Raw genomic sequence first — 15,188 nt, forward strand, 5'->3', positions numbered from 1 at the left:
GAGGCAAAAATAAGAAAATAAGGTAATTTGAGTATTGGGCATTTTGTTCTAGTCTTACCACTCATAGCAACAAGGATTTGACACAAAGCCTCTTGCCCCCATGATGATTAATACTGAATGTCAACTTGACTGGATTGAGGGATGCAAAGTACTGTTCCTGGGCGTGTCTGTGAGGGTGTTGCCAAAGGAGATTAACATTTGAGTCAGTGGACTGGGAGAGGAGACCCACCCTCAGTCTGGTTGGGCACCATCTAATCAGCTGCCAGCACAGCTAGAATAAAGCAGGCAGGAGAAGATGGAAGAGCAGATTTGCTGAGTTTTCCTGCCTTCATCCTTCTCCCGTGCTAGATGCTTCCTGCTCTCGAACATCAGACTCCAAGTACTTGAGTTTTTGGACTCTTGGACTTACACCAGTGGTTTTCCAGGGGCTCTCAGGCCTTTGGCCATAGACTGAAGGCGGCACTGTGAGCTTCCCTATTTTTGAGTTTTTGGTGCTTGGATTGATCTACCACTGGCTTCCTTGCTACTCAGCTTGCAGGCAACCTATTGTGTGACTACCTTGTGACTGTGTGAGTCAATTCTCCTTAATAAACTCCCTCACATATATACATCTATCCTATTAGTTATGTGCTTCTAGATAACCCTAATATACCCCCCAACCCCTGAAACATTTTAGTATGAAAAACTTTGAAATGTACAGGAAAGTTGAATTTTATAGTGAATGCCCTTATACCTACCACTAGATTCTATCATTAACATTTAACTGTTCTCAATGTATTACATACCCATCCATCAATTTACCTTATTTCCAAGTTAATACTCAAAGATTTTTGTCCAAACCTGAAAGACTTCAGTTGAAGTCCTAGATCAGGCTCTGGGAGGAGTATTAGTCTACTCAGTGATGTTAAACAAAGCTGATGCATTGGGCCTGGTTCATCTACTTTGCTTAAAGTTTGCAAAACTCCACAAATCTGAAAATTACTGTCAGCTATGAAAGATGACAATCACCTCCAAAGAGGATTTTTTTCAATCTTAAAAGCTAGGAGGAAATCCTGATTTTTAGAATAAAATAAACTCCAAAGTTAAGTTCCATGTTTGATATTGTAGATGAAATTTTGGCTGTTCAAGGTTCATTATTGCATAATGACAGTTCCTCGGGGCCCCCCACTTTTCTTTGCTGGAGGACTGAATCAGCTCCATACTTCCTTTCTAGCAGATAATTTCTTGAACCCCCTGAATGAGAGGAAGATACAAAGGAAACAAATAAGTCTTTTATTTTCTCGAAGAGAAACAAACACTAAAAGGACTTGAGGCTTACTTAGTTAACAGGAAAACTGGAGAGTCCTTCATTGCTGCCCTTGAGATGAGTGTGCAGTGAGCCCCATATTCTAGTCAGCCTGGGGGCTGTGTGCCCAGCAGCCTGAGTCAGCAATCCTGGGCCTAGAGGTTTTAGCCCAGAGGGGTGTAGTGGGGATGGGGGGTCGTCAGCCTGGGCCTTGGCAGCTGAAGAAAGATGGAAGAGCCCTGGAGTGAGGTACCCCAGGAGGGAGGCTGGGGTTCATTAAGCTGGGGCACCCCCTCCTCCAACAGCATGATTTTATATGTAAACACAGGTCATTCTTTTCAGCCCTGCATGGAGATGTAATTAACAGTATAAAACACTCCATGGAAATTGAAATCTGCAGTTTTGTATGTACTACATGGAGACCATGTCCTGTAGTGTAGTAAAAGCATCCATGTGTTTTTGATTTTGGATAGTGTATCTTTCATCTCTAGCAATTCTATCTGGGTTCTTCTACATTCTTGAGTGTTTGGAGCACATTTATAATAGCGGTTTTTATGTTCAAGTTTCATTACCTCAGACTTAGAAATGACCATTTCTTTTGACAGATTTTTTTTCTAGTTATGGATCTTATCTTCCTGCTTTTTTGCATGCCGATAATTTTTTGATGTGAAGGTAGACCTTATGATTTTACATTGTTTTATGCTGGATTTTGTTTTATTCCTTTGAATAGTGTTGGACTTTGTTCTGGCATGCAGTTAAGTTACTTGATCAGTTCTAAACTTGTTTATCTCTTTAGCTAAAAATCTCAGTCCACCGTTTACACTTCTAGCTTTCCACGTAACTACAGGACACATTTCACTAAGCATTCTACTAGTATATAACAAAGATCATCCTTTCTGCAGTTTCTAGTAACATGTCTGAACTCTCACTGGTACCACCTTTCCTGTCTGTGTTTCAGTCTGCTGAAGACAATCTAGGTTTTTCCATCATGTTTCTCAATATTCTTCCAGCTTCTACCCACTCCCCAATTCCAAGGCTTTCCACATTTTTAGATATTTGTTACAACAGCACACCACTTCCAGGCAGCAAAGTTTGTATTAGTTTTCTATTGCTGCCCTGACAAATTGCCACAAACTTAGTGGCTTAAACCCGGTATTTTTTATGTCCTAGGTCTGTAGATAAAAAGTCCAAGAGGACCCTGCAATAGCTCTGACATTGTCTCTCACCATTCTTTGTATATTCCAGGCTTTAGCAATTACAGGCAGTAGTCCTCATGTCACTCACATATCTGTGCACTTCTTGTGGTATGCCCTTTACCTAGCATGCTCTTCCCATTTTGTTTATTGGTTGATATCCTGTCTTCTAAAATTCATCTAATGAATAATTTCTTCTGGAAATGTGGGCTCTACTACTGAGTTCTGCTAAGTGGCCCAAATCTGTGTGTCCATAGTAGCATGTGGTCCTTCATGTTCACTTATCGTGCCATATGGAATTATCTATCACATGTCTATTGCCCCTGATATGGTATCCCTCGTAATCTCTTACCTCTCAGGGTTTACTTAGTAATTGCCTGGAACATAGTAGCAACCAAAGAATGCTTAGAACTGAACTAGGTAGGCTGGGTATGGTGGTTCATGCCTGTAATCCCAGCACGTTGGATCACTTGAGGTCAGGAGTTTGAGACCAGCCTGGCCAACATGGTGAAACCCTGTCTCTACTAAAAATCAAAAATTAGCCAGGCAGGGTGGCACATGCCTGTAATCCCAGCTACTTGGAAGGCTGAGGCAGGAGAATTGCTAGAACTCAGGAGGTGGAGGTTGCAGTGAGCTGAGATTGTGCCATTGCACTCCAGCCTAAGTGACAAACCAAGACTCCTTCTCAAAACACAAAACAAAACAAAACAAAAAACCCCAAAAAACACAACCAAAACTGAACTAGGAGGTAGAAGAAACTATGACACTATTTTACCACATAGAACTTAAAACTTCTGCCTAGAAGCTAAAAATTAGAAGGCAGATAAAAACTGGCTTAAAAATTGCAATAAGTAGCTGGGTATGGTGGTTCACACCTGAAATCCCAGTACTCTGTGGGGCTGAGATGGGAGGATCACTTGAACCCAGGACTTTGAGACCAGCCTGGGCAAAATAGTGAAACCTCATCTCCACCAAAAAAAAAAAAAAAAAAAAAAAATAGCCGGGTGTGGTGGCACATGCCTGGAGTCTCAGCTAGTCTCAGCTACTCAGGAGGCTGGGGCAGGAGGATCGCTTGAGCCCAGGAAGTTGAGGCTGCAGTGAGCTATGATTGTGTCACTACACTCCAGTCTGGGCAACAGAGAGATAGATACTCTGTCTCAAAAAAATAATAATAATAATAAAAAATAAAAATTCAGTAAGGTGTAGGGAGAAGCTTGATATACCATATAATATATTTTATAAAAACCATTGTGCCCAATTGGTAAAGGTGAAAAGGTCATCATGACTGGGTAGCTCACAAGAGAGCAAATATAAAGAACTAACAAAATTTGAGAACATGCTTAAACTCACTAGTAATCAGTATATGCAAGTCAAAATAATGCCACCTCTTTTTAATCATGTTATCAAGTATAAGGATCTTATGTTCTCTGTAATGCCTGGGAAAGATGTTCACATACTACTACCAGAAATATAATTTGAGGAACTCTTTCAGAAAGCAGTTTCACAGTTAAAAGTCTTACAACGTTTAGACCTTCTGACTAGATCACCAGTTTTCAACCTTTTTGGCACCACCAGGGACCAGTTTTGTGGAAGGCATTTTTTCCATGGAGTGGTTGGGGGGTGGGCACAGGTGGTTTTGGGAAGAAACTGTCCAACCTCAGATCATCAGGCATTAGAGTCTCAAAAAGCAGGGGTCCCCAACTCCCAGGACCATTGCCCGTCTGTGGCCTGTTAGGAACTGGGCTGCACAGCAGGAGGTGAGCTTGTATCTTCCCTATACTCCTGCAGCTGATGCACCCTTGAAAGCACCACCTCCTGGCTGGAGGCCAACCAACACAAAACCAGCACACTAAACAAAAACACAACCAAGGACCTTCACAGAGTCCAATTCACTCCCCCGCTACCTCCACTGGAGCAGGTACTAGTATCCATGGCTGCAAGACGTGAAGATGGATCACATTGCAGGACTCTTTGCAGACACTCCCCAATACCAGCCTGGAGCCCAGTAGCTCCTCTGGGTGGCTAGACCCAGAAGAGCAAAAGCAGTCACTGCAGTTCATCTCTCAGGAAGCCCCATCTCTAGGAGAAGGAAGAGAGCCACACATCAAGGGAGCACCTGGTGGGACAAAATAATCGGAACAGCAGCCATTGAGTCCCAGATCTTCCCTCTGACACAGTCTACCCAAATGAGAAGGAACCAGAAAAACAATTCTGGAAATATGACAAAACAAGGTTCTTTAACATCCCCAAAAGATCATACCAGCTCACCAGCAATGGATCCCAACCAAGATAAAATCTCTGAATTGCCAGAAAAAGAATTCAGATGGTTGATTATTAAGCTAGTAAAGAAGGCACCAGAGAAAGGTGAAGTCCAACTTAAAGAAATCAAAATCATGACACAGGATATGAAAGGAAAATTCTTCAGTGAAATAGCATAAATAAAAAACAATCACAACTTCTGGAAATCAAGGACACACTTAGTGAATGCAAAATGCATTGGAAAATCTCAGCAGTAGAATCAAGCAAACAAAAGAAAGAACTTCAGAGCTTGAAAACAAGCCTTTTAAATTAACCCAATTCATCAAAGATAAAAAAGAATTTGAAAAAATGAATAAAGCCTCCAAGAAGTTTGGGACTATGTCAAACATCCAAAACCTAAGAATAATTGGTGTTCCTGAGAAAGAAGAGAAATGTAAAAGTTTGGAAAACATATCTGAGGCCACAATCGAGGAAAACTTCCCCAGCCTTGCTAGAAATCTAGACATCTAAATACGAGAAGCTCAAAGGACACCTGAGAAATTCATGCAAAAAGATCATCGCCTAGGCATATAGTCATGAGGTTATCTAAAAGTCACTAGAAAGGAAAGACTCTTAAGAGCTGTGAGGCAAAAGCATCAGGTAACCTGTAAAGAAAAACCTCTCAGATTAACAACAGATTTCTCAGCAAAAACCCTACAAGTTAGAAGGGATTGGAGTCCTATTTATAGCCTTCTTAAACAAGACAATATTATCAGCCAAGAATTTTGTATCCAGTGAAGCAAGCTTCATAAATGAAGGAAAGATGGTCTTTTCCAGATAAACAAATGCTGAGAGAATTCACTGCTACCAAGCCAGCACTACAAGAGCTGCTAAAGGGAGCTCTAAATCTTGAAACAAATCCTCAAAATACACCAAAATAGAACCTCCTTAAAACATGAATCTCACAGGATCTATATAACAAAAACACAATGAAAACAAACGAGCTATTCAGGCAACAAATAGCACAATTAATAGGATAGTACCGACATCTCAATACTAACATTGAATGTAAATGGCCTAAATGCTCCACTTAAAAGATACAAAATGGCAGAATGGATAATAATTCACCAACCAAGTTTCTGCTGTCTTCAGGAAACTCTTAACACATACTCACGTAAACTTAAGGTAAAGAGCTGGAAAAATATATTCCATGCAAATGGATGCTAAAAGCAAGTAGGAGTGACTATTCTTGCATCAAACAAAACAAACCTTAAAGCAACAGCAGTTAAAAAAGACAAAGTGGAACATTATATAATGATAAAAAGGCTAGTCCAACAGGAAAATATCACAATTCTAAACATGTACGCATCTAACACTGGAGCTCCCAAATTTATAAAACAATTACTACTAGACCTAATAAATGAGATAGATGGCAACACAGTAATGGTGGGGGACTTGAATACTCCACTGACAGCACTAGACTGGTCATCAAGACAGAAAGTCAATAAATAGACTTAACAGATATTTTCAGAGAATTCTACCCAGCAACTGCAGAACATACATTCTATTCATCAGTTCATAGAACATTCTCCAAGATAGACCATATGGTAGGCCACAAAACAAGTCTCAGTAAATTTAATAAAATCAAAATTAGTACTCTCCCAGACAACAGTGGAATAAAATTGGAAATCAACTCCAAAAGGAACCCTCAAAACCATTCAAATACATGGAAATTAAGTAACCTGCTCCTGAATGATAGTTAACAATGAAATCAAGATGGAAATTAAAAAATTATTTGAACTGAATGATAATAGTGATATATTAAAGCCTCTGGATTACAGCAAACGTGTTTCTTTTTTTTTTTTTTTTTTGAGAGGGAGTCTCGCTCTGCCGCCCAGGCTGGAGTACAGTGGCCGGATCTCAGCTCACTGCAAGCTCCGCCTCCCGGGTTTACGCCATTCTCCTGCCTCAGCCTCCCGAGTAGCTGGGACTACAGGCGCCCACCATCTCACCCAGCTAGTTTTTTGTATTTTTTAGTAGAGACGGGGTTTCACCGTGTTCGCCAGGAAGGTCTTGATCTCCTGACCTCGTGATCCGCCCGTCTCGGCCTCCCAAAGTGCTGGGATTACAGGCTTGAGCCACCGCACCCAGCCTGCAAACGTGTTTCTAAGAGGAAAGTTCAGAGCATTATATGCCTATATCAAAAAGTCCGAAAGAACACAAACAGACAATCTAAGGTCACACCTCATGGAAATGGAGAAATGAGAACAATCCACACCCAAACCTAGCAAAAGAAAAGAAATAATGAAGATCTTGACACTATTCCAAAAGATAGGGAAAGTGAGAATCCTCCCCAAGTCATTCTATGAAGCCACTATCACCCTAATACCAATTTCTTGAATGAGGAAAAATTTCCTGAATGAAGAAATATTGAAAGTATTCCCCTGGAGAACTGGAACAAGACAAAAATGCCCACTTTCACCACTTCTATTCAACAAAGTACTGGAAGTCCTAGCCAGAGCAATCAGACAAGAGAAAGAAATAAAGGGCATTAAAATTGGTAAAGAGAAAGTCAAACTGTCACTGTTTGCTGATGATATGATTATATACCCAGAATGCCCTCAAGACTCATCCATGAAGTTCCTAGAACTGGCATATGAATTCAGCAAAGTTCCAGGATACAAAATTAATGTACGCAAATCAGTAGCTCTGCTATACACTAACATTGAACAGCTGAGAAACAAGAACTCAACCCCTTTCACATTAACTGCAAAAAAGTACAACAAAATACTTAGGAATATACCTAACCAAGGATGTGAAAGAGCTCTTTAAGGAAAACTACAAAACATAGCTGAAAGAAATCATAGGTGACACAAAGAAGTAGAAACACATCCCATGCTCATGCATGGGTAGAATTAATATTGTGAAATTGACCATACTACCAAAAGCAGTCTACAAATTCAATGTAATTCCTGTTAAAATACCACCATCATTCTTCACAGAACTAGAAAAAAAAATCCTAAAATTCATATGGAACCAGAAAAGAGCCTGCATAGCCAAGGCAAGACTAAGCAAAAAGAACGAATCTGGAGACATCACATTACTCAACATCAAACTATACTGTAAGGCCATAGTCACCGAAACAGCATGATACGGGTATAAAAATAGGTACATAGACCAATGGGAAAGACTAGAGAACCCAGAAATAAAGTCAAATACTTACTGTCAACTGATCATCGACAAAGCAAACAAAAACATAAAGTGGGGAAAGACACCCTATTCAACAATGCTGGGATAATTTGCAAGCTACGTGTATGAGAATGAAATTGGATCCTCATCTCTTTTCTTATACAAAAATCAACTCAAGATGGATCAAAGACTTAAATCTAAGACCTGAAACTGTAAAAATTCTAGAAGATAACATCAGAAAAATCCTTCTAGACCTTGGCTTAGGCAAAGACTTCATGACCAAGAATCCAAGAGCAAAAGCAACAAAAACAAATATAAATAGATGGGACTTAATTAAACTGAAAAACTTCTGCACAGCAAAAGAAACAATCAGCAGAGTTAACAGGCAACCCACAGAGTGGGACAAAATTTTCACAATGTATATATCTGACAAAGAATAATATCCAGAATCTACAAAGAACTCAAACAAGTCAGCAAGAATAAAACAAACGATTCCATCAAAAAGTGGGCTAAGGACATCAATAGAAAATTCTCAAAAGGAGATAATACAAATGGCCAACAAGCATATGGAAAAATGCTTGACATCACTATCAGAGAAATGCAAATCAAAACCACAATGCAATACCACCTCACTTCTGCAAGAATGGCCATAATAATAATAAAAAAAAAAAATACAGATGTTGATGTGGATGCAGTGGAAAGGGAACACTTATAAATTGTTGGCAGGAATGTAAACTAGTACAACCACTATGGAAAACACCGTGGAGATTCCTTAAAGCACTAAAAGAAGGTCTACCATTTGATCCAGTAATTCCACTACTGGGTATCTACCCAGAGGAAAAGAAGTCATTATATGATAAAGATACTTGCACACTCATGTTTATAGCAGCATAGTTGCAAAAACATGGAACCAGCCCAAATGCACATCAGTCAACAAGTGGATAAAGCAAATGTGGTGTATATATACCATGGACTACTACTCAGCCATAAAAAGGAATGAAATAATGGCATTCACAGCAACCTGGATGGAGTTGGAGACAATTATTCTAAGTGAAGTAACTCAGGAATGGAAAAACAAACATCATATGTTCTCACTTATATGTGGAAGCTAAGCTATGAGGACGCAAAGGCATAAGAATGATACATTAGACTTTGGGGACTTGGGGGAATGGGTTGGGGGCTGGTGAGGGATAAAAGACTACACATTGGGTAAAGTGTACACTACTCAGGTGATGGGTGCACCAAAATCTCAGAAATCACCACTAAAGACTTTATTCCTGCGACCAAACACCACCTGTTTCCCAAAAACCTATTGAAATAAAAAAATTAAAATAAAAAAGCTGTACCTTATTCCATTGTATGAACTTATATCCATTGTATTAAAATTTATGTCTTCTATTATTGAACTTTGCTATTAGAAATACAGCTTTATTGCCTAACCTTGTTCTTCCATCATATTGAGCATGTTAGTTTATCAACGGAATATATTCCTAAAAGTGGAAATGTGAGATGAAACAGTGCACGTGTTTATACCTTTGATAGATATTACCCAGTTGCCTTCCATAAGGCTGTACCAGTTTCTACTGCCATCAGCAATATGTGAGAGATGAGAGTGCCTTTCTCCAAATGCTAGACAGCATAATATGTGTTAAGATTTTTGAATCATTGCCAATCTGATAAGGGGAAAATCTCAGCATAATTTTAATTTGCATTTCTCTTAGGATGAGGAGCATCTTTTAATAGACTTAAGAGCTATCTCTCTATTCTTCATGAAATGAGCTGTGTCTTTTCCTATTCTTTGTTCATTATTCTATTGAGTTAATCTTTTCCTTACTTATCTGCAGAAGCTTTCTCTATATTAAGGAAATTAGCCCTTTATTGTGAATCACAGTTACCCCGCTCCCACCCCATCAGGTTCTTGTTGTCTTTTGACTTTTTTTATGGTATGTTTTATACAGAGAATTTGATTTTGTTACATGGTTGAATTTATTAATTTTTCTGTGACTGTTGGGGTTTGTGTCAAACTTGGGAATGCCTTCCTTACCACAGGAGATAATTTTAAATATATTGAAAGATTTATATGTAAAAATGTTAATTCTATTCTTTATAAATTAAAAAAGGTAATTAGAAGTTCAACAACTGAAGAATAGTGCTTTACTTGTGATATAGCTACACAATAGATTATTATGCAACTTGTATAAATAATATTTACAGGAAGTTCCTCAAAACATACAGCAATAGAATGTTTACAAATGAAGGTCATGGAATTATGTTTGTACAAGTTGAGACCAGAATCAAGACTAATTATTCCAGATCATCTCAATTATATAAAAAAAGAGGAGAAAAAAATGGAAGGCAGATTAATTACTGTAATTTGATAGTGATATTATTTTATTTAAAATGTTTCTACGGTCTCTGAAAACTTCTAAAACAAGCATGTATTTTTATAATAAAAAACACAGTGTCATGGATGGTATTGTAGTCTCAGGACGCAGGTAACACGCATTTGCTTTGGATCCACTTACTTTGGGTATTTGACATTCTCTACAACCTCTGCAGCCAAAAGTAGAGCAAAGAAAACTGATCATTGTTTTGTCCTGAATATAGTTAGTTTATCCAGATTTTCTTCTTTTATAGACGGGTATCAGGATTGCAGGGAATGTGCTCTTTATGTATTTCACTGGGAGAAGATGCAGCTCATTTACAACCATACCCTAAAATTAGCACTTAACAGTAAATCTTTATTTCTCCCTTTAAAATTCTTAGTGATTTGACTTTCTTTTAAAGTTAGGCCCTTTTCCCGCTCCCCTCCCATCACATCTTCATCACACTTGATAGAGTCTTTTTTCCTCATCAGCTTTACTGAGTTACAGTTTACACACAGTAAAATGCAACCAGTCTCAATACACAGCTTGAATTTTGACAAATGTGTTTACCCTTGGAGCTGTGACTGCAATTAAGATAGAACATTTTCACGGGACTACAGAGAACTGACTTTTAAAATACATAATTTAAAAGATATAATGTGTTTTATACTAATATACTTTGGAACATTTACAAGACTAATAGTTAATTTTAGATAGAGTATTCTAAAGGAATAAATGTTTGAAAAGTTAATGGCTTATATAGTAACTGCATACAGTTAAATAATTAACTTCACCAAGAAAGCCTGCTTTGGTTATAGCATAAAATTATAATAAGTAAGAGTGGTAAGGAACCATATAAGCCATTATTTAAATTGTTTGAGGTGCTGAGACTTCAAAGGGACAATCCTGTGCATTTTTGGAGTTTTGAATACTTTTATTTCCTTGTTCTCTCTTTTTTCAAAAACAAATGCTGCCAGGCATCTGTATATTCTTATATCAAAATGAAAGACACTCTGAGAAAATTGGGAAGCATCAGCAAAATCCTTTCTTTAGGATCTTATATGTGAATCTGTGTACATATTTGCAAGACTGGAGAATGGAGATTATTAGAATGGATATATAATAGTAAGTTTAGCAAATATGATTAACATTTCCCTGACAGAGCAAAGTGTTTCCCAGTAAAGAGACTATTTAAAATATCTAACCTTATTTCAAAACAAGAACACTTAAAGGAGCTTTCATCTGCTGGAGCAAGAGGTTATATTTATGTAAATCAAAGTACTGTACAGTCTTAGAATTTTACTGTGGTGCTTTTATAGGTTCTTTTCCATGGGTGCAGTTGGTGCTGAAGGATGGTGGGAGGTGGAGGTCAGTGTTGTTATATCGGCTGTTTTTGTTCTACTCCCTCAGTCTTGAGTGGTATGTGCATTCTTCTATTTCTCCTATTAACTACTTCTCTATTTCTTCCTACTAATTTGTCCTGTTTTCTCTTCTTCCCTAGTTGTTTCTCATGGGATCGTGGAAGAAACAAAAAGATCCTCACCTGCAATTTTCCTTCTTATTCTGAAAACTTACAGATTTCACTTCTTAAAGACATTGTACTGTAGACCAAATAAGTTTTTTTCTACTTCTTTCTTTCTCTTTCTTTTTCTTTCTTTCTTTCTTTCTTTCTTTCTTTTCTTTCTTTTTTTCTTTCTTTCTTTTCTTTCTTTTCCTTTCTTTCTCTCATTTGTTCATTCATTCGTTCGTTTGTTGGTTTTTTGAGTTGGAGTCTTTCTCTGTCACCCAGGCTGGAGTGCAGTGGCATGATCATGGCTCCGCACAGCCTCAAACTCCTGGGCTCAAGTGATCCTCCCACCTCAGCCTCCTGAGTAACTGGGATCACAGATGCATGCCACCACGGCTGACTAATTTTTTAATACTGTTTTTCTAGAGTCAAGGGTCTTACTTTGTTTCCCACACTGGTCTCGAACTCCTGGACACAAGTGATCCTCCTGCCTCGGCCTCCCAGAGTGCTGTGACTACAGGTGTGAGCCACTGCATCTGGACAAAATAATGCTAATACTAAGTTTTATTGATGAGCTTAATTTGCACTGAGAAGTCTAAGCAAATTGATCTAACCTGGAAGTCTGAAACTGAAAAGCTACTTTTTTTTGTCTTTAGAAATAAATGTTCCTATCTGCTTTGCCAGTAGTTACAGTGGTTTGCAGGGCATCCAAAGGATTAAGCACTAACTAAGCTTGAGCACTACTGTGTTCTTGTGAATGTAATCTAGAGATTGAAAATACGTATTTATTCTAACTTGAAACAACAAGCAAAGAAATTTGGACAAGTCTGGCTTGGGTATAGATGAATTATTGGAAAACATAGGTTTCTATAAGAATATACCATCAGAAATTTGTCAGGCTATTTGTATAGAAGACTTATGTGGCAGTTGAACCCCAGGTCTCTAAATTTCATAGCCAGGGATGACTATCTTAACTAGACAGCTGCTGTAAATTCTTTCTGGAGATATAGTGAAATAAATTATAAATGAATAAGTATAAATATGCTATGATACTTCTTTGGCTAAGATTTTGTGAACTAGTTAACACAGTACTTTTTTTTGTATAAACTGTAGAAAACAGTTCTATTTTGCTATTGTTAAAGCAAACTCTTTTTTCTAAGATTTACTTGTCTTTTTTCCTCTGCCAAACTGAAACTCCAGGAACATAATTTATTATGGTATATTTCAAACTCTTTTGGCTTTAAATCTATATTAAGAATTGTGTTTTATATCCAGGACACACAAACATACACAAAACAAATAATTTTCCAACCCAGTCTTTTATTATATAAGTTGGATTCTGATACGTTTTATTCTTTTAGTAGGAAGAAAATGCTAGTCATGACTTACCAGCTTGATTTCATGACCTCCTAATGGGTTGTGACCTGCTGCTTACAAAACAGTGGTTTATTGGTGTTTAATTCCCAGTACCTTATAGAGTCCCTAGGATACGTTAGGTCCTCTATAAATGCTTATCGAATATATGAATGAATGAATGAATGAATGAATGAATAAGGAGCTGGGATAAACTGGAGAAATTCTTTAGAGGTAGATTTTGTCCATTGTTAGTTGTCAGTTAGTATTCATATATGTGGCAGTGTTCCCAGACTGACTGAATCCAGATCTCTTCAGGTAGAACTTGGGCAAGGAGGTGTTATTTATTTATTTATTCGAGATGGAGTCTCACTGTGTCACCCAGGCTGGAGTGCAATGGCATGATCCCGGCCCACTGCAACCTCCACCTCCCGGATTCAAGTGATTCTCCTGCCTCAGCCTCCTGAGTAGTTGGGATTACAGGTGAATGCCACCATATCCAATTAATGTTTTGTATTTTTAGTAGAGACAGTGTTTCACCATGTTGGCCAGGCTGGTCTCAAACTCCTGACCTCAAGTTATCCAACGGCCTCGGCCTCCCAAAGTGCTGGGATTACAGGTGTGAGCCACTGTGCCCATCCAGAAGGTGTTTTTTAAAAATATCCTTTTTACTTTAGAATAGTTTCAGATTTACAAAAAAGTTGCAAAGGCAGTACAGAGAGTTTCTAGATACCTAGCACCCAGTTTCCCCGAGCATTAACATCTTACATTTCTATGGTACATTTGTCACAACTAATGAACCAATAGTGATACATATTATTATTAAGTAAACCTCATACTTTGGATGGATTCCACTCATTTTCCCCTAAGTCCTTTTTCTATTCCAGGATTCCTCATTACATTTAGTCACAAAGTCTCCTTAGGGACTTCTTGGCTGTAACAGTCTCTCACATTTTCCTTTTTTCTTTTGACAACCCTGACAGTTTTCAAGAGTAGTGATCAAGTATTTTGTAGAAAGTCCCTCAATTTGGATGTGTTTAATGTTTTTTCTTATGGTTAGACTTGGGTTTGGGGGAAGACTACAAAAGAAAGGAAAAGGGTACAGCTGTAACTATGACTTGTTGCTACTAAGATTGACCTTGGTCACCTGGCTGAGGTGATGTTTGTCTGGTTTCTCCATTGGCAAAGTCACCCCTCCCTACTCCATAATGTACATGTTGTATAATAATGTAAGAAGGGCTGTACATGTAGCCTATGCTTAAGGAATGTGGAGTTATGCCTCGTCTCCTTGAGAGCGGAGTATCTACATAAATCATTTGAAATTCTCCTGCATAGGATTTGTCTCTTCCCCCTCATTTATTTACTTATTCATTCAATTATTTATATCAGTATGAGATCATACTGATATACATGGATGTTTATTTTCTACTTTGGGTTATAATTCAATGCTACATGAATGATTTGTTTGCTCAGATGGTTTCAGTGTTGATCATTAGGAACTCTTTCAGGTTGGCTCTTGTGTCCCTTTGACATACCACCATTATTGTTTTTATTTTTGAGCACTTCCTTACTTTCTGGTATTCAGGAAGCTCAAGTGTATTAGGCTGTTCTCATGCTGCTAATAAAGACATATGTAAGACTGCTTAATTTATAAAGGAAAGAGGTTTAATTAACTCACAGTTCCACATGGCTAAGGAGGCCTCACAATCATGGTGGAAGAGCATGGAGCGTCTTTCTTGGCGGCAGGCCAGAGAGCTTGTGCAGAGACCTCCCATTTATAAAACCATCAGATCTTGTGAGATTTATTCACTACCACAAGAACAGTTTGGGGGAACTGCCCCCATGATTCAACTATCTCCACCTGGCCCGGCCCTTGACACATGGGGATTATTACAATTCAAGGTGAGATTTGGGTGGGGACACAGCCAAACCATATCATCAAGGTACATCTTGTATATTCCCTGCCCACTCCTCGCATGAATGCTTTCTCCAAGGGGTGTGGTTCCTTTTATTGGAAAATAATATTAGACATAGAAATCTGACCATGTATGTTCATC

General features: G+C 38.3%; 1 protein-coding gene across 3 annotated transcripts in view; it reads left to right on the top strand.

Moving 5' to 3' along the window:
* PLAGL1 (PLAG1 like zinc finger 1) overlaps nucleotides 1-15,188 on the top strand; it is a 119,657-nt gene that overhangs the window by 20,479 nt on the left and 83,990 nt on the right. The gene's annotated exons all lie outside the window — the stretch shown is intronic.

Source organism: Trachypithecus francoisi, unplaced genomic scaffold, assembly GCF_009764315.1.
Source record: "Trachypithecus francoisi isolate TF-2019V2 unplaced genomic scaffold, Tfra_2.0 Lachesis_group15, whole genome shotgun sequence".
NCBI lineage: Eukaryota > Metazoa > Chordata > Mammalia > Primates > Cercopithecidae > Trachypithecus > Trachypithecus francoisi.